This window comes from Physcomitrium patens, chromosome 25 (assembly GCF_059467195.1).
Source record: "Physcomitrium patens ecotype Gransden chromosome 25, ASM5946719v1, whole genome shotgun sequence".
Lineage (NCBI taxonomy): Eukaryota > Viridiplantae > Streptophyta > Bryopsida > Funariales > Funariaceae > Physcomitrium > Physcomitrium patens.
The window spans coordinates 6269319-6294498 of NC_143434.1; the positions used below are offsets into that span (position 1 = coordinate 6269319).

The following is a 25180-nucleotide window of genomic DNA, read 5'->3' on the forward strand; positions in this document are numbered from 1 at the left end:
GAACCTAGATAGCAACATACTCCACCGAGCTTGACGTCAACTTAGAACTCGAGCCGACATGAAATACTCCAAATTCTTGTGATCTGTGTATACGGTCACTAGGTATGTAGCTCCTTCAAGAAAATGACGCCATTCTTGGAAAGAATCTACTATAGCAAAAAGTTCCTTATCGTGGATCTCATAATTGATTTCAACAGCAGAGAACTTTCGAGAATAGAATGCAACCGGATGGAGCTTCTTGTCTTCTCCCATTTGTGAAAGTACAGCTCCCAGAGCAAAATTTGAAGCATCAATTTTTAAATAAAAGGCCTTTGTAAAGTCTGGATGTACCAAGATTGGAGCCATAGTAAATGTGATTTTTAGGTCTTGAAACGCCTTCTCCGCTAGAGGCCCCCATTCCAGCTTATCCTTGCATGTCAACCGAGTGAGAGGAGCAACAACTTGAGAGTAATTCTTGATAAAGATCCGATAGAAGTTGGCAAAGCCAAGAAAGCATTGTACGTCTCTCATCGTCTTTGGAACCTCCCAGGACACGATTGCTTCCACCTTCTTGGGGTCCATCTTCAAGCCTTCCGTAGTCGCAACGAATCCCAAAAATTCCATCCCTATTTGGTGAAATAAACACTTTTCTAACTTGACATATAGTCCTCGCTCGCGTAGTTTCTCCAAGACCAAACAAACGTACTTTTCATGCTCTTCCTCATTTTTGGAGAATATCAAAATATCATCCAAATACATGACAACAAAATCGTCAAGGTACTCTTGAAAAATGTCATTCATCATATGTTGAAAGATCGCTGGAGTATTGCTAAGACCAAAGGCATGACATTATACTCAAAATGGCCATACCTTGTACGGAACGCTGTCTTCCACTCATCTCCTTCCTTGATTTGTACGAGGTTGTAAGCTCCCCTTAGATCAATTTTTGTAAAAATCCTTGTACGTCCAAGTTATTCTAAGAGACCAAAAATCAAGGGTAACGTGTAACGATTCTTCTTTGTTATCTTGTTGAGGCCTCGATAGTCCACGCACATCTGCAATGAGCCATCTTTCTTCTTCACAAATAAGATGGGTGCTCCAGCTGATGATTTTGAATGACGGATGAAGTTCTTGGCTAAATTCTCGTCGATGTACTTCCGTAACTCCGCCAACTCCATCTGCGATAGATTGTAGATTGGGCCAAAAGGCAGTTGTGCTCCTTTCTGTAAGTCTATGGTACAATCATATGGTCTATGTTCTGGTAGCATGTCGGCATTTTTTTTTTGAAACACGTCTTTAAAATCCTTATATTGCTCCGATATACTTGTTGTCGAGATCTTCTCCTCGGTAGTTGGAGCCACATAAATGACAAACGGTGTGCCTTCCTTGGACGATCTTATAAACACTCTTGCTCCAATGAATAAGGATTTCTCTATTCAGGGTTTTTTACTAGGCTTACTCTTAGGTGGTTTTGTGGGAAAGGTCATCTTCCGCAACTTCCAATCTATGGATGGATTATGCTTTTTCAACTAGGAAAGACCAAGAATAATAGGATTTGATGGAGTTCTAATAATATTGAAAATAATATGACTACTATGGCCCTTAAACGTCACTTCTATAGGTTCTGATTCATGGGTGACACTACGAGATAATAAAGGTCGCCCATCTATGACCTCAACATGAACAGGTTTAGATTTTTATACTAAAGGGATCTTATGATGCTTCACAAATTCTTCGTCTAAGAAACAAACAGATGCTCCTGAATCTAATAATGCTAAGGTTCTGAGTTTTTGAGGGCCAATAAGCAAAGGAATTGTAAAAGAAAGGGCAGGTTTAGTGGAAAGAAAGGAACCTGGTTGTTGTTGCGATATTTCACTGTCCAGCTGCACGGTTCTTATTGTGGCTGGGCATCCTCGTTTTCCTGAATAAATGCGCCCCTAGTCTTGACAATACATCGATTTTTCTTCTTGGGATAGTTTCCAACTTTGTGGCCTTCTTCACCATATTACAAGCATAGACCTTCCTCCATACGCCGCTTTTTTTCTTCTAGAGTAAAGGATTTGACACATACTGCATCAATTTGCATGTCTTCTACCTGTAAATGTGAATTCATGGTACTTGCCAACATAGTTGGGGCGTGGCAAATCGTATGTTATCTTGAACGTTGGTCTTGGTGGCGTTAGAATAGGCGATTATCACATTTCACAGCTTGTTTAATAGCTTCGTTGAGCATTTGTGGATCAAGAAGAGTTAACAGGAAATCCTCCATATCGTTCCTTAAACCCCAATAGAATTGACTCATCAACGCTTCTTCATTCCAATTGATGTCGCATGCTAATTGCCTGAAGTCCGATGCATAGACTGATGTAGAGCGCATCCCTTGTCATAGTAACCGGATCTTTGTTGTAGCCCATCAAACCTTGTCGTGTTCACAAAATGCTTCCGCAAACGCCTTCAAATAGGTTTCAAAGTTATTTAGTATGGACGATCGTTTTTCAAACAAAAGAGCAAACCATGATAGAGCTTGTTCTATAAGTAAGGTTCCAACAAGCCCAACTTGTGACTCCTCCATTGGATAGCGTTCAGGCTGTAAAACTGTTATCAACCTGATTTGATTGACGAATCCTCAAAACTTGGAACGCGTACCATCGAACTTGTCAGGAAGGCTAACTCGGGGCTCTTTATGTTGTAGAACCAGCAGTGCTTATCAACCCTGAGGCAAAGTTGTTTCTCCAAGTGCAGAAGTTTAAGGCTGGTGCAACCTAGTTTGTGCCATCCCAGATGCTCCATCATTATGAAGCCTTGCCACGACTCCTTCAATCTCTGCAATTCTTTGCGATAACGTAGCGAAGGCATTCATGATAGCATCTAACTTGGACTCTGAACTTTCCGTCATACTAATGTCTTGGCCTCCGGCCATTCTAAGAGAAGGACATAAATGATTCTACAAGAAGACAATATTGGTTTAGAGGAGGGTACTCTGCAACCTCTAAAATGCCTTAAGAGCTTCAAGAAAAGGGGTAATCCACTCTCTCCAAGAAGAATAAGACTCCAATATTGCAACAAAAGAAGTATCAGTTTAGAGGAGGATAATCCGCAACCTCTAAAATGCTAGTACACTTCCAAGCAGAGGGATAATCCGTATTCTAACGAGGAAGAAACTAACTCTGATATCTGAGGTGAGTGAAGTCTCGACAAACTGTCACAGATACAGAAATAGACTCGAGATCTAACAAGAAGTTCAAGAAGAACTAACAAGAACTAGATTAATCAGATGAATACAAGAACAATACCAGAGAGGTGAGCTAGAGCTCCAAGAGATGTATTGTTGAGACTGAAGAACTCTTCAGCCTCGATTCCAATATATACTTCTATTTAGGAAGCTTTTCAAGCAACTTCTACCAATTAGGAAACTTCTAGAAGGTTCCAGAGACTTACTTTTAGAAGGTTCTAGAAACTTATCTCTAGAAGATTCTAAGGACTATGTCTCTAATATCTTCTACCAACTAAGAAGCTTCTAGAAGGTTCCAAAGACTTGCTTTTAGAAGGTTCTAAAAACTTGTCTCTAGAAGGTTCTAAGGATTATGTCCCTAATACATATATGTAGCTAATTATTTGAGAGATGTGACAGCCACTTGGAGGAGGCATCAAGTTCAAAGTTTTGGAACTCAAGGTGGATTTTGTAACAGGGAGGAGTTTGAGACCAAGTTTAAGAATCAATTTTGGCCCATGAATGTGGAGAAGATAGCACGTGATGAGTTAGAAAATCTTGCATAAGGTGGATCAGTGCAAAATTATGTCTTCCCATTCAAGTCCCTATGTCTTCAAATTGACAATGTTTTGGAGGCAAAGATGATGGATCAATTTCTACAAGATTTGAAACTTAGAGTCTAATAAGAGATAGAACTAAGAAATCCACAAATATTTGAAGAGGCAATTTGGATTGCAAAGAAAGTCAATGCTATAGATTTGTGAAATTGTAGAGCATGACCTATAGTACAAATTCCTATACCATTATCTAATATTACCACATAATAACCAATGCCAATAGAGATTGATGCCTTATAAGGATCATTGATATTACAAAGACAACAAATGTTGGTACAAAAAAGATTGTATTTCTATTGTCGAGAGCCAGGCCATCAGACTGGAGGTTGTCCAAATCATTAAAGTGCAAGTACCAGCAAGATAAGGCAAGCTCACAGTCTTGAAACTCACCAGGTCAATAATGAGTCAAAGTAGGAAAACGAGGCTCTCTAGTGAAGGTACAAGGAGCCAATACTAGAGATAGCCACTATCTTTCAAAGACAAATGGTATAGCTTCAAATAATTATAAAAAGAGTTAACTGATGTACCTAACGGGACTACTAAGAGGACAACCATGTTAAGTGCTTATAGATTATAGCTCTATAAAAAATTATATTTCAATTGAAATCGCCAATCGATATAGAATTAAAATCAAGGAAATGAAGGGAGGAAGTATATACCTTATAGATAACCAAGAAAACATATTGAGGGAGATGCATAAATAAAAAATCTTGAAATTAACAGACACTCATGTCTTAAGAGAGAGATTCAAGGTGACAAAGCTAAGGTATGATGTTATCGTTGGTTTGCCATGGCTAGAGATGGAAAATAAACAAGTTGATTGGATAGGAAGCATAATTTCTTTTAAAGATGGAGGACACAAGGTGACTCTTTGGACTTTCACATCAAATGAAGAGGAAAGACAATCTCCAACCAAAGACTTACTTGTAAGGACGACCTTTATGAAGAAGCAACTATAATATGAACAATCAGTATATATGGTGGTTCCAAATTTTGCATCAATCATGAGTAAGATAGCCAAATGAACAAAACGGGTAGAACAACTCATACAGAAATATCAAGATGTCTTCCTAATTGACCTACCTAGTGGCGTACTTCTTGATCAAGGTGCCTCCTTTCAAATAGAACTATTGCCTAAAGTCCAACTAGCAAGTTGATCAATTTATCACCTAATACCAAAAGAACTTGAAGAACTATAGAAGACATTTGAAAAATTCTTGGAGAAAGGTCACATTCAAGAAAGTACATCACTATAGGGAACACCTATATTCTTTGCACCTAAAAAAAATGGTAGACTTTACCTTTGCATCGACTATCGAGGTCTCAATAATCAGACTATTAAAAATGCATATTCACTTCCACATAAAGATGATCTTCTTGACCAATTTCGAGGTGGAATCATCTTTAGTAAATTGGACCTTTGGAGCCATTATTGGCAAACACCTATTGCAAGAGAGGATGTAAAAAAGATGATATTTTGTACTTGCTATGGACATTTTGAATGGCTCAATTTTATCTTTTATGTCCTATTCTGTTTAGTTTAGTTCAATTTTATTTTAGTCTATTTTGTTCTATTTTGTGAGGAGGCCTTATATTGTTGTAGATAGGAAGGATCTTGGGCTTTTGAATTAGTTTAGTCCTTTTTCACAAATGATTAGTTATGATTTGATATAGCAAAGGATATTAGGGCATTTTTAGATGCTCTAGAAAGCCTTGTATACAAACATTCTTAAATACAAAAGGTTATTATTAATAAAATATCTTTCTATATTATTTTATTTTTTTTATCTTTTATAATAAAAATAAATCACTTATTGAAGCTTAGCCAATAAGTTAAAGCTAAACTTTCTATAGTTAGGTATCTAATATATTTTTAGATAAAAAATCATACTATATAATATTACAATAATACTATATTTTTTTAGCAAAATTATTGTACTCTTTATTGTATTGTAGCAATTAGATAAGAAAAAATAAAATATTACATTAACTACAATTGTAATATTGCTACATATTGCCAAAAAAACTAAAAAAATTTAAAGTAAATCTCACTACTTCAACAAGAATCCAAATTAGTTCTTTATATAAGTTGTTAAAGCTTATTTTTTCTTTTATCACTTTATAATTATTAGCACTATAGAATTATTAATAATAAACTTTAAAAAACTATATATTTTATATTAAATAGATTTAAATTATATTTTTAGAATTATAAATATATTTTTTATTATAAATTCATAAATAAATTATTTTTATGACTTATAACCAACTAGAAGAGCCACTATGACTAGAGATTGTTGATTACCATAATAGACCAATCTTTTGTCAATAATTTTGATTAGAAATAATAACATCAAATTTTCACAACAATATCATATATTCTAGTTTTTACAATAATATGATGTTACAACCTTCATATAGAAGCATAATACAAGAGGTAGATGTATAGTTGAAGAAGATAATTGAATTAACTTTCATGAAGCTGTGGACACAAGAATTTAGCCAAGTCAAATTTTTAATGCAAAATGTGACTTTTTTCTAATTCTCTTAGTGTACAATTAAATCTTTCAAGTAACCAAATTATTAAAAATACAAATGTCAATCCTATTAGCTTTATAAATACAAATTCAATATCAGATTGACACTCCATTGAATAAGAGCCTTCAATTCAATAAGATCTAATATTTGTAATACCACCACTAGATGATCTGCTTGAAGAATGTTACAACAATGATAAAGAATGCCCTTTAATAGAAAGAACAACAAGAACTTTATCTCCATGAGCAGCTAGAAAATTTGACAATATTTGGCAATATTGTAGCTTTACTTCAATCCAAGCCAACTAAAGACTAAGCCAACAATATTTTTATTGAATACATTTAGAAAATTTGACTATTGACATCTTCAAAAGAAACCATTGCTTATTGAATTAAAGAGAAAACAACCAAAAGAGAACAAAGAGTAGGTGGCTCTATCTCAAGTCACCAGTAAAATCACAAATAAAAATACAATCAAAGATTGATGATCAATAATAAAAAAAAATGATCAACAATTTTTAGATCCAAAATAAAACAAACAATTAACAACATTGAATATACTATTGAAATAAGAATAAACAAAAGCTTTTTAGTAGATGACGTAACATTAAATTAAAAAATATAATAATATTATGGATAAGATAACATTACATTAAGTAAGAATAAAAGAATTCCAACTAAATAATATGAATATATCAAAAGAAGAATTGACATACTACAATGAACAGAGAAGATGAACAAATCTTTGAATAAAAGTTCTAACACCTCTTTTTGGACAAAGGCTAGTCTTCATGTGTGTATATCTTTGCAATGGATGAACTTTGAGGTTTTTGTGATGATAAGCCTAGGCAATAGTTGATTTTGGCTCTTTCATCTCTTTTGATTTTCTTCAAAAACTTCTTCAATTAGTTGGCTATAAAGGTTGAATTTTATTTGATTCTTGGACTTAAGGTCATAGAAGATAATAAGACTATGTGAGACAATGCCTCCTCTGAAGGTATGGTGGCTTCTTTACAGATATCAGAAATAGGTGGATTGAGTTAGCTTTATCATGGGTCTCAAAATATTGGTTCAAAGAATATTTAATTAGTAAAATATTATGCAATTAGGTAAAAATAAACATCTAAGGTATAATTGAATTGGTTGGATTATAAAAAAGATGTGAAGAAATACAAGAAAGTAGATTTTGAGATATTCAAAACTAGAAAAATAAAATAATTTTTTTTTCAAGAGCTCTTAGAGTGAGATTGTTCTAACCAAGTTCAAATTTTATTCTTCCTAGTTGCTTAGTTATGTCTGCAATTTGTTCCTATGTATTACTATAAACTATGTTGATTGTATCAAATTCTATTTTTTATCTATTAAAATACCAATTAGTTTCAAAATATTTGATTTTATCATCAAACATTAAATTATGTAATATTTTAATTCCACTTTGATTGTGAAATCTTAAGACAATTGGTAGAATTGTGCAATATTGATATAATTCATTGTGCTATAATACGTTTTTTATTCTATATGCCTAAATCTTATAGTTGTTTGATCCTTTTACCTAATGTTTTTATAAAATCAAATACTTCCTTGTTTGATATGGTCATTGAGTAGAGACATGTGCCTTAAGTTATGTAAGTTGTCTTACAAAATTAGACCTGAACTTTGTTTGTTTGCTAGAATTTACAATCACTTAATTGACCATCATGTTGTATGTTTAGTCCAATTATTAAGATACTAGTACTAAAAATAGAGAGAAGTGTATTATACTATCACTACAAAGAAATCACATCTTTTTTAATGGTCTTAAAAATGTAGTTGTGATATCATATTAATCAAGAATAAACAAGAGCACTTTAGTAGATGACTATTAAATGTCCTGTATTATAAGTATCAAAAGTTGTGACTTATCTGGCTCCGAACTAAGACACCGAAAGTACCCTCTCTTTGGCTTTTGGTATATTTTATTTTCAATGAATAATGTCCATCATGTTTTTTTTTGCTCCAATATAGCTTGATACTATTACTACTTTTCAAATATTATATTTTACAAACCATTCATTAATTTTTTTTTATAATTATTTGTTGCTATTCTATTAGTTGTATTTTAGAATGGCATCTTTAATAGATTATCGCATTCATCAATTAGATAAAAAAAACATATGACACTTGGTATTTTATTTAAAATACTTCATACATATTTGTAAGCTCTAAATGCATATAGATGGAATATTAGAATGTCCTATAAGTATTAATAAAAAATAAAAATAAAAATCAAGGAAAGTAAAAGTACAAGCATTGATTGTACTCAATATTAAGCTTTTGCAATTAATTCATATAAGCAAATGTAATAGTACAAAGGAGATGTGGGACATATTACCTAAGATCTATAAGCTTTCAAGAATTATTATTGAAATTTTTTCAATGAAGAAATTGTATAATCTTTGATATATGGATAGAGAATCAATAGAGATTTTTTTTCGAGAGATTTTTAATCTTAAGAATGAATATATTGAAGTCGGTGGTAAAATGAGCAAACAAAGCATAATATTTCTTTTACTTGCTGCATTACTAGAATCTTAGGATTCACTTATTCAATCTTAGGATTCACTTATTGCATTGAAAAAAAGAGAAGAAACTACAAAAAATGTAGTATAATCTATTATCTTTGAAGAAGAGATGCAAAGAAAGGAAAATATTAGTTTTTCATTTTTTGCTTTAACAATGCATACAAAAAAAAAGTAAGTCTTAAAGAAGCACTATCTACAAGAAAAATAGAAGCCTAAGGTTGATAAGTCTAGAAGTACTTGTAAGACTTATAGATAGAATGGGCATTGACAAGGTGATGCAAAATGTCCTAAAACAAACAACAATGGTATAATAAATGTTGGAGTTATTATTGTTCTTTCAATTCAAAAATTATTACTTAATTCAAAAAAAATTATTGTATGATTGTTTCAATTACAATATTATATATACATTGATAGTGCAAAGAATATATATATCCAAAAAGACAAGCATAAGCTTCTCAATTTTGATGAAAATGTGACTATCCAACTTCATGGCTATAATAGTGGTATTAGCAAATCACAAGATTCAAATGAGATGCACGTCTTAGTTTTAGATCCTATAAAAAAAAAATTCTATGGTTGTGAAGGATGTCTACTAGGTTACTAAAGTAAGTAATATTTTACTATCAGCTACAATTTTATGCAAAAAAGTTATAAATTTAACTTAAATATCAATAAAATCAATTAGATTCTATATTTAGATAACTTATTTGTACAAGACACACTAGCCAATAAAGCTTATTTTATGTCTTGTGAATTAAAGAAGTTGCCATAATTTCTAATTCATTTATTTTAAATTGTACACTTATTGAATGACATCAAGTATTAACACATGCTTCAATGCATACAATACAAGAGGTAGAGTAGATAAATTATATTAAAGGATTAAAGATCAAAAGAGAGAAGGATAAAATACCTATATGTAAATCATATATTATTGGCAAGGTTCATAGGCAATCTTTTTAATATAAGCATAAGAATGCCAATGATATTTTAGATGTAATAGTATTTGACCTTAATTATTCTAATACAGCTAGCTTTAGTGGTGCCAAATTACTAGTTGTATAGATTGATGAATATTTTGGCTATTGTAGTCATATATTTCTTTAGTCATATATTTCTTCAAACTAAAGATCAAGTACATATTGCTTATAAGAGTTGAAAAGCAGAGATACAAAAAAGAATTGGAAGAAAAGTGTATATATATATATATATATATATATTTATTGATCAAGATATTGAATTTTAATATATATATATATATATATATTTATTGATCAAGATATTGAATTTTAATATATATATATATATATATATATATATATATATATATTTTTATTGATCAAGATATTGAATTTTTAATTAGTAGGCTTAGTTCTTACTTCAATACTAAAGGCATTTAACACATAATCACTCTTACATATATACATAAAATTTTCATTATAGCAAAGTATATGATGAGGACTATTTTTAAAGGAATACAAATATTTTTAGATGATGCCAAGTTGAATTATCAGTATTGAACATTTGTAGCAAAATATGTGTCTTAAACTCACAATTGCCTTTCACTTGTAAGACTTAGTGATAAGACACCATGCAAAGTTTTTTATGGTAAAAAATCTTTTTTTCAAAATACTCATTGCTTTGGTTTTTTTGCTTGGTATCATATACCAAAAGAAAAATATCAAAAGTTTGATGCAAAGATAAGAAAACGTATTTTTATTGAATACTTAATAGTAGCAAAAGAATATAAAACATTTCTATTTAAAGAGAAGAAGATGATCATTAGTCAAGATGTAATTTTTCTCAGTAATAAAGATGAATCACTTGGTGAGCTACCAACCCCTCAAGAAAAAATTGAAAAAGATATAGATTATAATAATAATCTTAATTTACTAGATTTTAAACATCCAAGTGAATTAAAAATATTTCAACTTCAAGCTTAAAGATTACATGAGTATGATAGATTAGATAGAAAGATGATTAAAGAGGAAGCAAATCCTACACCAACAGAAGTAGTAGAATTCCATCAATCAAAAGTGGAAGTAATTACTTAAGCTCTACTACCAAGACTTTGTTATATAAGTAGCATTGACTTGAAAAATATTATAAGTGGTCGTAGGATTCATTATATGCCTTAAAAATATATATATATATATATATATATATATATATGAAGAAATTATGACTTGTCAATTGAAACAATAGATATGATTCGTGTTAATAAATATAAAAAATCAGAGACTATTAAATAAGCCATAAATTTACCTTTTTGCAAAGAATAGAGTCATGCTATGAAAGAAGGATTTGATTCTTTGAAAGATCATGGTACATGGAAATTTTCATTTTTATCCAATGATAAAAAGGCTATGAATTCAAAATATTTTTTTTTTAAAAAAACTTATTAGCAATGGTTCTATTGAATATTTTAAATTATGATTAATTGCAAAGGATTTTACTCAAGAAAAGGATCTTGATTACTAAGAAAATTTTGTACTAGTTGCTTGCCTTGTAATAATTTACATATTTATTATAATTTTTATATCTTTAATTGGAATATATTGTAACTTAATGTTATTTCAGCTTATTTAAATGACAAACTTAAAAGAAATGACATTTATATGAAGATTTCAAAATGTTTGGAAGTTCCATCAGAATACAAAGGTAAGATGGCCCAATTGCTAAAAACTTTGTACGATTTGAAGCAATCTAAGCATGGATGGAAAAAAAAATTAAATAAATCTTTATTGAATCTTAGTTAGGAGCACTCAAAATCAGACCTTTTTTTTGTATACAATATATATTGAGGGACTAATTCTTATATTAATTATCTATATTAATGATGTACTTATTGGTAGCAAGAACTTTGAAATCCTTATAAAATGCAAGGATTAATTAGAAGAGTGCTAAAAAATAAAATACCTTAGTGAATCTAGTGATTTTTTTTGTATTATTTTTTTATAAGATAAAAAAATAGTACTATTAATTTGAGCCAAATTAAGTGTATTTATTAAAAATTGGAGGGATTTGGAATGAAACATACAAAGGTAATTGCTATATCAATGGTACAAAGTCATGTCACTAAAGATCATAATGATGATCTTTTGGATGCAGAAGATATAAAGTTTTATCAAAAAGCTTTAGATTTGTTATTGTACCTTGTAAATAATATAAGATATGACATTACATTTTCTTTTCAATACTTTGCTCAATACATGATACATCCATATGTTTTGAATTGACAAGAAATTAAACAAACATTTTTTTACTTTCTATTGCTAGCTTTTAGAGATATATTAGGTCTTATTTTAATAAAGAATTAAATACGACTTTAAAAGGAAGAATATTAAATGTTTCATATTATATGTACCCAAAGTTGTGACTTATCCAGCTCTTAATTAAGACACCAAAAGTGCCTTCCTCTTCACTTTTAGCACATTTCATTTGCAACAAATGATGTCAATCATGCTTTTATAATACATTCTATTTTTATAATAGTAACATAATATTGAAATGAAAAAACACAATAACATTGTAGATAGCATAATAATATATTGAATAAGAGTAAAAAGCTTCTAATTAAATACTATAAATATACCAAAAGAAGGACTAGTATACTACAATAAACAAAGAAGACGAATAGATCTTTGTACAAAAGTTCCAACATATGCAAAGGTGATCTGGACTCAAGAAAAGGACCTATATAATATTAAGAAGAATACTATAATAATGATACGAATAATAAGTAAAATATAGAACTAAGATGAATATAATTGTTAAATAAGTCTCCGACCAAGGATAAGACAAACATACAAGATTAAGTAATAAATATGTAATAATGGATCAAAAGATTAAAAACCAAGAACATGTTGTAAACATGAGTGTAACAACTCCAACTACTATTCTTAAGATAAAACACTAAATACAATTGACAAACGATAGAAGAAAAAAAATACAATCAAAAGATTGTCAATCAACTTTCATACTTCCACTGCAAGCCTAGCAAAGAAATGAATAATAAGAGCTTTAGTGCAAAGAAAATAGAGCTCAAATTAGAAAAATACCATTGCTTGTAATTTATAACAACCAATTAGAGAAGAATCAATGTGAACTAAAATCAATGGCTCTTGTCACAACGCACTACTCAGTACTATAACAACTACAATAAAAAAGATCTCCAACAATACCACCACCATAAAATCTACAATGTATAAGAAAAAATATATATATATATATATAGCATGATAATATTATATACAAAAAACTTGAAACTCTTCTAATGCAAGAACAAGAGAAAGCTAAAAATGTAAAAAAAGCCAAGAACAACACTTCACCTTTTTAGTCAATTTGCCTCCTTCTTTATGTTTTGGATGTAGATTTTGATTGCATCACAATTCATCTCATCTTGTACTTCATTTCTACTCAATTGCTTCAACTTGAGCTTTTGTTTTGCTTGTAGCCACGTGCCAAAGAGCCTTTTCCATAGTTTGCATGGTATTGAAGAATTGAATAAGGTGAATGACACCATGTCTAATTATTATTTCTTAAAGGTGTTCTTCTACTTATTATTGAGAACATGAATGAATGCAACCATTTTGATGCTTTTTATCATCTTGCTCCATCTTAGTAGTCTTAGATTTATTAAATAGAAAGTAGATTATCTTTCAATAAGATTTGACTATTTTTGGAAGAAATCTTTATTATAATATATCTATTAATGTTAAAATTTTATTTTTTGAAGCACCTTTATTTTATTTAAAAAAAGTATTTAATTTTTTTTGTGTAATTCACGTAAATAGCACAATATATTGAATTCTTTCTTATAAATATAGATTCATATACTACTCATGATGTTCATCAAATTATGCAATAAAATAAAATAAAAGCTTGAGAAATTACAATCTATTTATCCTCTTGCTGGTGCCACTTTGGTATATTAGTTTTGAAGGTTGAATGCAATATATAGAGCTCTCCACTAACTACGACCAATCAATCATGAATTAATTTGTGATTTTTATTATCGTCTTCACTACTTAACACCTACGTCCTTCACCATATTATTTTGTAACTACACAAAAATCACAACTACTAGAACAAGGCTCCTTGATTGTATGATAAATTACCAATTGCTATAAGCAAGTAATTAATAATATAGTAGTAAAAGAATTAAAAGTATAATTATGATAAAAATAATTATAATAGATTCTTACTAAAAATTAATTTTATATTTTAATACTAATTCTTTTATTTATTTAAAATATTCTATATTAATCATCTAGTAATTATTATTTTAATAATCTAAATTCAAGTTTTATTTTAAAAGTAAGAGTGAGTTTTTTTGATGATTTATACCATATGTTGCATTAATTGGCCACTTGTGGTACAAATTAGCATATAGCACACATATTAAAAACTTCTCTTACAAGTTAGATACATATTTTTTAAGTTAGATACATATCAAATGAATTATAGAATATTATCATATAGGTCTTTAATTAGATAATATATATGGAGGTAAGAATAAGATCTTTCTTATTTTTATTGATTCTTTTTTATTCTAAGTTTTTTTTCAAGAATTTCTAGTCTTTTTGTATTTGGTAATAATTATTTTAATTTCTATCTTATATCTATCTTTAATTAAATTATTTTTTTTCTATGAGTTTTACAAAATTATATTACTTCTTTAAAATTTTGTTATGATTCATGTTCTTAATACTTCTATCTAAATACATATTAATAAAATATGAAATAAAAATATATAAGAATAATATATCATATATGATTTTGAGAATGTAATTGATATTACATAATAAATGCCTTATATAAATCTATATTTTCAAAAAATAATAAAAAATCTAACAAAAAATTATTCAAAACATAATATTATTTAATATGTCAAATCTTTAATATATCAAATTTTAATTTATTTTTGATATATTTTTTAAAATTTCTATACTTAATGAAGTTTATTTCTTTTAATATAATTAGATATATAAATATATTTAAAAACTCTTCTAAAGCCTAATATTTTGACTTGCCTATTTTTATTAATTATAAAAATCATCTATATCCTTCTAATATCTTCATCAATGATTTTAATTTGAAAAAAAATTAACCACTCTAATATGATTAGAGCTCCAAATATACTTTAAAATTCATTTAAATTCATTGATCTTTATCTACTTAGCTTCTTCAAATATGTTAAGTATTCAAGTTTTATCAAAAACTTCTTTAATTTTTAATAATAAAAGAATTCTAATATTTCCTATATAAATTACTTAAAAAATACTTCTAAATATTTTTACCACTAAATTTTTAATTAAGCCATATATTTTAAAACCTTCAAATCTAATGCAAAATATTTATAATCTTTAAAATATAAGCATAAATTATTTTTCAAAAGAATCACACTCTTCAATTAAAATCTAAACTATTTAAAACATCAAACTTCAAAATAAATTTAGAAATTCTTTTAAAGCCTTTAATTTTAATATGTAAAATATTTTTAAACATATCAAGATTTTAAAATTTTTTATCAATTTTTTTAAACTTTTATACAATAGAAAACTTAATTTTTCTAATGCAACCAAATTTGAAAATCTTCTTGGAAACTTCTCTTAAGTCTGTCATTTCTATATTTTAAGTATCTTCAAACATGATAACCTTCAAAATTCAACTAATAATTTCTTTAATTTTTTATATTTTAAAATTTTTAATTCTTCTAAGGTAATAAAATTTGGCAATCTACTTAGAAAATCCTCCAAAATCTTATATTATTACATTTTTAGTCTCTTCAAATATGTCAAGCTTTCAAACACTTTTAGAAACTTCTTTAATCTTTTATACTTTAAGAAATCTGATTTCTCTAATGAAATCAAATTTGGCAATGTACTTAAAATTCTTCTAAAGTCTCACATTTTTACATTCATAATATCTTCAAACATATCAAGTTTACTAATCCTTCTAGCAACTTCTTTAATTTTTAATATTTTGAGAATTTAGATCTTCTCATATAATCAAATTTGGAAATCTACTTACAAACTCTTCTAAAACCTCATATTTATTAATATATATTATTTTTATATATGTCCAGCTTTCAAATCCTTCTTGAATTTTTTTTGATTTTCTATACTTTAAAATATATAATTCTTACAATGCAACCAAACTTGGCAATCCACTTGGTAATTCTTCCAAAGCCTCACATTCATTCACATAAAGTATCGTTAAGTATTTTAAATCTCCAAACCCTTCTGGCAACTTCTTTAAATTTCTATACTTTAAAAAATTCAATTCTTCTAATACAATCAATTTTAGCAATCCACTTAAAAATTCCTCCTAAGCTTCACATTCCTACATGTATAGTGTCTTCAAACATGTTAAGCTTTCAAATCCTTTTGACAACTTCTTTAATTTTGTACACTTTGAGATATTGAATATCTCTAATATAACCAAATTTAGCAATCTACTTGGAAACTCTTCTAAAAATTTACATTCATACATGTGTATTATCTTCAAATATGTAAAGCTTCTAATTCCATTTCATACTATCTTTAAACATGTATACTTAATGATTTTTATTTCTTTTAAGGCATTAAGACTTGTCCATTTTTTAGAAAGTACTTCTGATATGAAACAACTTTTAAAGTGAATAGCAACCAAAAATGTCATACTACACAAGTTTGTTGTCAATTCTTTTAACTTTGTAGAATTTTTTAAATATAGATCTATTAAAGGTAATGATTTGAATGAATCATTTCAAAAAGATTCAAAAAATTCATAATTACTAAGATAAAATATATGCATTTGACTAAAAACTTTATATTTAATAATATTTTAAAATCTATTAATATCATCTTTTTGAATTTTAATCATACGGTCTTTATTTGAAAAATATATAATCCAACATTGAAGTTTAGAATTTTGTTCTATAAGAGTTGAAATAAGATTAAAATCCTCACATAAGTAAAAGATTAACAAACAAAGATTTGTATTATTCATAGTATCTACTTTTGAACATTTTTGATATCTAAATTTTTGTTTTAGCTTTATAAAAGATAGAACTTATATAAATTTTGGATAATTCATATATAAATAAAAAAATTATATTATATGATTTATTTCTAATAAAAAAATTATTAAAATATAAATTCATATACATAAAAAATAATAAATAAGCTAATAATATACTTATCTTTTGATCAAAATCATTAAATATAATCAAATTCAAATTTTGATCTTGAAATATTTTAAATTCTATTTTAGCAAGTCTGCAATCTATATTGTGCAATTGATCATGTGTACACAAATTTTCAAAATCATCCACTATAAATAATAATTTATCTTTGAGATTGTCAAAAGGTTTGTTTGAAAATTTTAATATCATCATTTAAAATGTATAATATTTCTTCTTCAAATATCCATCTATGATAAGAATCATTACAAAAAAAACAAGAAATATCCAAAAATATATTTTTTTCATTGAATTTAAGATCATCAAAGTTGATTTGTAATGTATTTTAATTTTTTTCCATCTCTACTTCCATTATATCTTGCTCGCAACAATCTATACATAATTTGCTCCTATATTTGTAATTATTTGTTTTCATAAAAATAAATATTAATCACTTCCAAACTCAATGGAAGTCTATAAAAACTATTAATAATTTTAGCAATAATATTTTTTAAATATAATAAATAAGATTCATTGATTGCAAAGGTATGCATAGAAAATAATTCTATAGATTGGATTCTAACAAAAATTTTCAAATCCACTTTGCCATGTTTTGATACATATTATTTTAAATAACTTTAAATTTGACTAATTGCAACTAATTTATTAGCATCATCATCTTCAAACTTATCAACACCGAATAGTTCATCCAATTGACTCTCACTTCTTGTATCATCTAAGATAATAAAAACCTCGTTTGTTTTTTGAACATATTTTAAGATGTCTTATCTTTTTTACAAAGAACATACTTGAGCTTGCTTGTGCAAATTTTCTAACTTTTTTCTTAACATAAATCTGTATTTTCTATTCTTTAATTCATCTACAAAGCATATTGCTTCAAACTTGAGAAAGATATGGCTACTTAGAGCCTTGGCCAATGTTGACTTGCCAATTCCACTTATTTAAATTATTTCTAAATTAACAAAAATTTGTAGTTTGCTTTTTAATTCAATTAATTTCTTATCTAAACTAATTAATTTCAAAATTTTGGTAGTTTTTTCATTTACTTGTAATAATTCACGAGCTTTTAAATTTGAATTTTAACATAATTTATATGAATTTTAATATCTTTATATACCTATTAAGATTTAAGTCACATATTATATTATATTATAGTATTTTTTATAATTATATTATAATACAAAAAAACCATATACCTTATTAACAGTTTGATTTGATAAACCAATTTGTTTTTAGTTAACTACCAATTGTGTGGTAGGATTAATTTTTCTAATTTGAGATGCAAATCATAAGTATTGAATAAAGATGGAAAAATATTATCAAAAAAACAAGAGAAATTGTTGAATAATATTGCACAAATTATCTTTGAAACTTATCTATTATTACTTTGAATCTAAAACAATGTCAATCTATGGTATATAGTCTTTATCTTTGAGGTCTTTATTTCGCCAAGGACCTTGGAGCAATGTTTTCTTTATCATTATCAACCTTGTATAAATCTCAAGGAATGTAGATTTCTTTAATGGATCCAACAACTAACAATTTTCTATCAATAATTTTAATTCTTTTGAATAAGATTTTGGCAAATTAGGCCTTTTATCTCTTTCTATAGTTTCTTGATAAGCACTATAAAAGTATACACCACCAAAATATTTTATTCCTGAAATAATCTCACTATAAAACATACCAAAATTAAACACATTGACTTTTAAAGCATCCACCTTTTGCAAGGATTTTTCTTACTTCTCTATAGCCTCAGATGCTATGTATCTAATGGTTCCTAAAGAACTTCTTCTTGTACATACTTATAGATTGTTTTTCACTTCAACCTTTGAAATACCAAAATTAAGCAACTTCACATATACAAATTCTAAATTAACTATCTCTAAGATGTCTAATGAATTTACAATAACATTATCAAACTTTAGGTCATGATAAGCTACCTTCATGTCATACATATAGCACATTCTATTTGCAATTTGTAGCATAATGTCTATTGCAATTTCTTTTGAAAGTAATCTTTATTTTTTTAACATATTAAATAAAATCATCTTTCATCTTTTTATGAAAAATTTAAATTATTTCTTTTCTTTAGAAAAATCACAATAAAAAAGATTAATGAGATTTGAATGACTTAATTTATTCAAAATATTATCTTTTTTTTAAAATAGTTTTCTTTTTAATTATTTAAAATTATTAAAAATAAAAATAAAAAATCTTTTTTGTATTTTCTATAATTGACTATTTTTTTGGATATATCCACATTTTTTCACTTCTATCTAATAGAACTTATAGTCTTTCATATTCAAGATGAAAATATTCATCAACGAAAATAATAATGTCGAATTCTCTCCCTTCAAACTTTTATATACTACTTATTTTTGCTATAAGATAATATGCAAATTCACCATCTTTACTTCTATATGATGGTTGTTGTATAATTCCATCAAGCATCTCATTCAATGGCATCATATCTTCATAAACTTCATCAATGCATGTTGGAAAAATATGGTCCTTCTTTCTATCTCAATAGTTTTTTTCATTTGATTAAGATAACATTAAAAATGCTACTTATGGTATCAAAAGAATAATCTAAGTTAATAAGAAGTTATCTAAAAGCTTCTTCATTATTGATTTGCACTACTTCACTCTTTAACCAATCCTCTTTGCAACACTTTTCAATCAAGTTTCTTAATTTTCATATAATTTTGAACAATTTTTTTTTTTTGCTCCATCAAACGCATATAGACAAGAATCACCAATAATAGTTTGAATTGTTTTTAGATTCCTTGAAAAATTGCTCAACAAATCCTTACATTGTCTTTCAGTCAACATCTTTTTTTTAATGATGTTGAATCTTTCATTATAATCTCCATTGATGCTTGCAAAAAGTCCATTTTATAATAGTATGGTAAATTTTTTTGCTTTTAGTAAGGATTGAATTAATGTGAAGTAAAGAATTCAATGGAAATGCACAATAAATCCTCTAATATTCACAAAACTTAGTTAAGATATTATCTAGTTTTAATCCTATATCATATTGATTTCTAAAAATAAGCTTAGCAAAAACCATCAAATATATAATTATAAAATATTATTAATATAGTTACATCCTAATGACATATTAATATAATACACCAATAATCTATACCTTTACTAAAAGGCTCACAATACAATATAATATAAACTAATGAACTAAGGTGACTTATAAGTATAACAAATTTATTAACTTTCAATAGGCAATAGTTCATATTATGTCTAAATATTCTTAAAATCAAAATTCAATTATTCAATTGCAAAGCATATAGTAAAAAAATATCTCAAATTTTTTAAAGAATCATTCCAATGTAAATTTCATAAACAACTTTGCTACCTTTAAAATAGACTTCCAATTGGAGCTTTCAAAAAATATATATGTTCATCTAAATTACTTGATATATTTCAAGTTTGTAGAATTATACACCTATCATTTACAAAATCAAGCACCATTAGATTAGATGTTAAGATTAAATCTCCATCAATTTACTAAAATAAAAGGTATAACTTCTATATAAACTTAGAGACATTATTATAATCTTCTTGTAAATTACTTTGCAATCTTAATTAATATCTACAAGTTTTTGTTATACAATTAAATAAAAAAATAATGTTACACTAATATAATGATCTATATATCTAATCTTATAGTATAAGTAAGATGATTCAATATAATCTAAAGTTACAATTTTTATTTTTTATTTTTTTTACTACATCCAATTAAATTAGATAATATTTTATTTAAATATTGTACAAATCATTTAGAATTTAGTAGCTCTATTTACATAAAATAAAGCTTAAGAAATTTAAAAAGTCAAAAAATAATTACTCTTTGACATATTATCCAATTTTATCACTTAGATTGAAAACTTTTAATATACAACAATATGCTACAACCAAAAGACCCTAACCTTAAACATACAACTTAACTAATTCATCATTCCAAGTATAGACTTAATTATTCACCTCTAATTCTCAAGTATCAATTTAAAAAATTAATTGCCACATAATATTTAAATAATAAAAATATTATGTATACCACTACAATGATATGTTTAATAATAGAGGCAATAAAATTACACAAACAATAAAAAATAATAGCAAATACAAATATAATTTAAAAGAATTGATACAAAAAAGAAAAAAATATAATTAAGAAAGAAATTTAAATCAACATACTATACTATCTAAAAGTAATCTTAACAAGTAAATATAATATTTTTTAAAAAAAATCAATTATAAAAACTAAAAGAATCTCAATTTTATAATCATGCTTAATGTTAATGTCATGCCAACCTCTTTATATCTTATTTGACTCAACATTTAAAAAAAAATCAAGGCTTAAGTGACAATAATATGATTATCAATATTTAATGATAGGACTAAATTCTTATTCTAAAACATGTGAGATATAAAAATATAAATATTTAACATAATATTATTAAATTTAATAATTTATATATGATTAGATATATAAATACATCATGATAATGGAAATATCTATATATTGATTTTACTTTGCTACATTTTACAATCTATTGGCTAATAACATGGTATAAATGTTAGAATGTTATTTATTTAAGTAAATTAATAAATATATAAAAAAACTAGTATATGTAATCTTTTGCTTAACTATTAACAAATTTGAATACTTCAAATTACTAACTATCATTTTGGATAAGAATTCTATTAAGGACTAGAAACTATTATTTCAAATATCATATTCTTCAATATTAGTTTATTGAGAATCAAATCAAAAATACATGTATTGATTGAATTACAATACCAAATGTTGATAGTACAATATAGTTGATTCACTTTTAATTCACAACAAAATCTCCCAATCCAAACCAATCCAAACCATGATCATACCAACCTCCAATTGTCAATTATAAGCTTAAAAGAGTTGTTTCTAAAAGTGCATGTAATTATCAATGCATTGTAATGCAAAGTTGCATCAAATTACAATGAATGAAGTAAACAATACAAAAAAATTCAAAGAAAATACTCTACAAAATATATGGTATATGGTAAAAGTTCTACGACAAACATGGTAAACTGTATAACGATTCTGTATCGCATTATATATGGTACATGGTAAATATTCTACTACATATATGATAAACTGTATGTAGATTCTGTATCGTATTATATATGAACTCGGTATAGTACGAAATCATAATTGAAATCCTCCATGTCTATGCACCTACCTAGAACCAAACTGGTTGACAACCTGCTCAAGACTCTGTTCAGGTACAACGATGCGTACAGTATAAATTCAGAATTTAAAAGTTTGTCAAGTAATTCCTCATCACGATTTTTGCTTGCTCAACATGGAGGACTTAACTCAACCTGCTTGAGAAAACTGGAGTATTAAGCAATCAGAAGTTTCACTGTTGCAGATATTGAAGTGTGCAAGATTGTACCTAAATCCCATTATTGACACTCTACAATTACCTTTATAACTATCATTCTTGCATCATGTATTAGAAAAAAAAGGTACAGGAACACAGAGAAAAACAACTTATTCGTATTAATCAATTTCGGGACCACACTCGACTGCAGTTGAAAGACGAAAACTGTATCCTCACACAAGTAACGACAAATTTAAAAGACCGATTGGCAACTTTCTACTCGCTCTGACTGCATTGCTGACTAGCCTATATTGACACAAAATGAGGGGCTCATTTTCCTCAATCAAACAACCGAAACATACAAAAAAACCATGTAGAGGATTAAACAATTATCTATCGACAATATTAATGCAATGGTTAAAAACACCAAGGACTGAAAAGTACTGCAAAGGAAAAAAAAAAGTTTTGAAGCAAAAAGTTGTGAGAAGAAAATTGATTAGAAGGGTCGGCGTCAAAAAAACAAACAGCTGTGGGAAATCATTCTTTTACTCTAAAAGGTTTAATTGAAAAAAATCAGCAGAGACTATTCTTCAGTCGAAGATCTATATTCTCACCGAGAGAGCATGTTAATCTGCTCTTCGCGTTCTTACGATAGCCTTGTAGAAGCTTAACCCAAAATCCCTCCCGTCCCTATTTACAACGCATCTAATCCAGGCAATGGACACCACTACCACAATCACCATTTCACTACAGCAAGTACCTAACGACTCGAGCATCAAACTACAACCCGCCGCAATGTAGAGAACCAGAAACACCAAGTCCCCATCTTCCCAGCAGTTTGTCAAGAAATTCCTTTATTCCACAAACATGAAGGAAGTGATTAGAGATGATCCACCTTCAAAGACTCACCTTGCATGGCGATGAGGGTGTAGTATCAACCCTGCTTCGACTACAAAACAAAGAATGATGTTATCGCCACCTCCGCTGCTATGGCTCCCAAGTAGCATCACAGTCGTCGATCTATCATGTTCAGTGCTATTTGCAACAGATAACCACAAGTATTGACCTAAAAATTAACGCTCATGCGTCGCAAGAGCTCTAACTTCTAGCGTACCGCCTCAAAATCCCCACCAATTGTTTCACATCCACGAACACAAACACACCTCAAGAGCAGTAGGAAGTGAAAGAGCCACGAATTGTCTTAGCCGAGCCTAGACTGCAAACATTTCCAGACGACGACAACCCACAAACGATACTGCTCAAGCAACCAAAAATTACCCACAGAAGTAGTTTCTACAACTTCTGGTGAGGGTGAGCGGTACAAGCTTTGCAGAAGCCAAGGCTGTCGCTGCTTGAGATCCGGCCACGCCATTGCTGGAATCTACACTGATTGGTGGCCGGCCCTCATCCGAGAGTTGGATGAAACCTCTGTAGTGTTACCGATGGCAAATACGGAGGGATTCTTGTTCTTTTATACGTTGATTAGAATGGTTCTGAAGAATACTGGTACAGCTCGAAATGAGTGTTTACAAGAACATCATGAAAATATGTTGTTATAAAAGGTAGTCTCATTCTATGGAGGAAAGCATTTCGTGATGCACGTGCTTTTTGCTCACTTGACATATCCTCTGTTCTGTACTTACTACGTCGCCTTCATAGTTTTTTTAGCAAGAACATTTATCTACGTATTTTAGGCTAATTTATTTTTGATTATGTGGTTGATCAGGTGGGATTGTTTTGATTGGAGAACTTGATCAACTGGGTGCTGGAAGCAGACGAAGAGTTTTTATGCATGGATTTTCATGTTTTTATGCAAGGGTGAAGAGCGCTTCATTGAACCTTCATCTGAATTGAGAAGCTGATGCTGCCCACTATGCGTTAGGCGGTGATGGACCAGTTAGTTCCATCAAACATGGAGGTATGGAGGCGTTACCTTATACATGTATACTGAATGCTTTTTCTTATTGGGTAAAATATTCTTCTGTGTCAAGATTTATCTTAGGTATTCATGCCCGTATGATTCATTAGAAGCATACGAATTCTTGTTGCATTCAAACAGGTCATAAGAACATTGAAGTTTTTATAACTGCAGCATTCACAAGGGCTCTAGAGTTATGTGTAGTACATGTGTTTTTCTTGCATGTTTTTTTTATCCTTATGTACAGCATTATTTGATTCACTCTATCTTCTTTGAGGACTTTATAGTATGTGAATCAATTTATGAGAGTTTCTGGCTAGCCAAACACAAGTTTCCACAAGGTCGCGTGTGGTTTTAGCGGATTGCAGTGCCAAGCACTCCAAGGAGATGTTGGCGTATGAGTCAGCCAGGTAGCAGAGCGCGGAGTATGAATGCGCAGTGACCGTTTGGTGGGCACGGTCAATGGGCGAGAGTATTGCTAACTAGACCTTTACAGACTAGCTCTGTGAAGTACTCTTCTAGCTCTATTAGATTCCTGGTTTGCTAACGAGTTTTCTTGTGTAATTCCTTCCTCTGCTCTAGCTGCTGGCCCTGCTATTGTTTGAATTGCAACAAAATTACCTTTCAAAGGTGCTTAGGCCCGACCGGCTACCATATTTAGGTCCACTTGGTTAGAAACGGCTCAAAATGGGTGTAAAATATTTGGCTAAGGATACACTTCACTATACTGGTACTAGCGCGTAGCAAAAGAATGCATTCAGGAAACCAAATTTGCT

The 25180-nt window shown here is 28.5% G+C and overlaps 1 long non-coding RNA gene across 1 annotated transcript; it reads right to left on the bottom strand.

The window, feature by feature from the left end:
* Positions 1 to 22038: 22038 nt before the first annotated feature.
* Positions 22039 to 24026, bottom strand: LOC149986282 (uncharacterized). Its single transcript, XR_016500908.1, has 2 exons — positions 23396 to 24026; positions 22039 to 22484 (listed from the first exon to the last, which is right to left on the bottom strand). It is a non-coding gene; the product is annotated as an uncharacterized LOC149986282 (long non-coding RNA).
* Positions 24027 to 25180: the final 1154 nt, after the last annotated feature.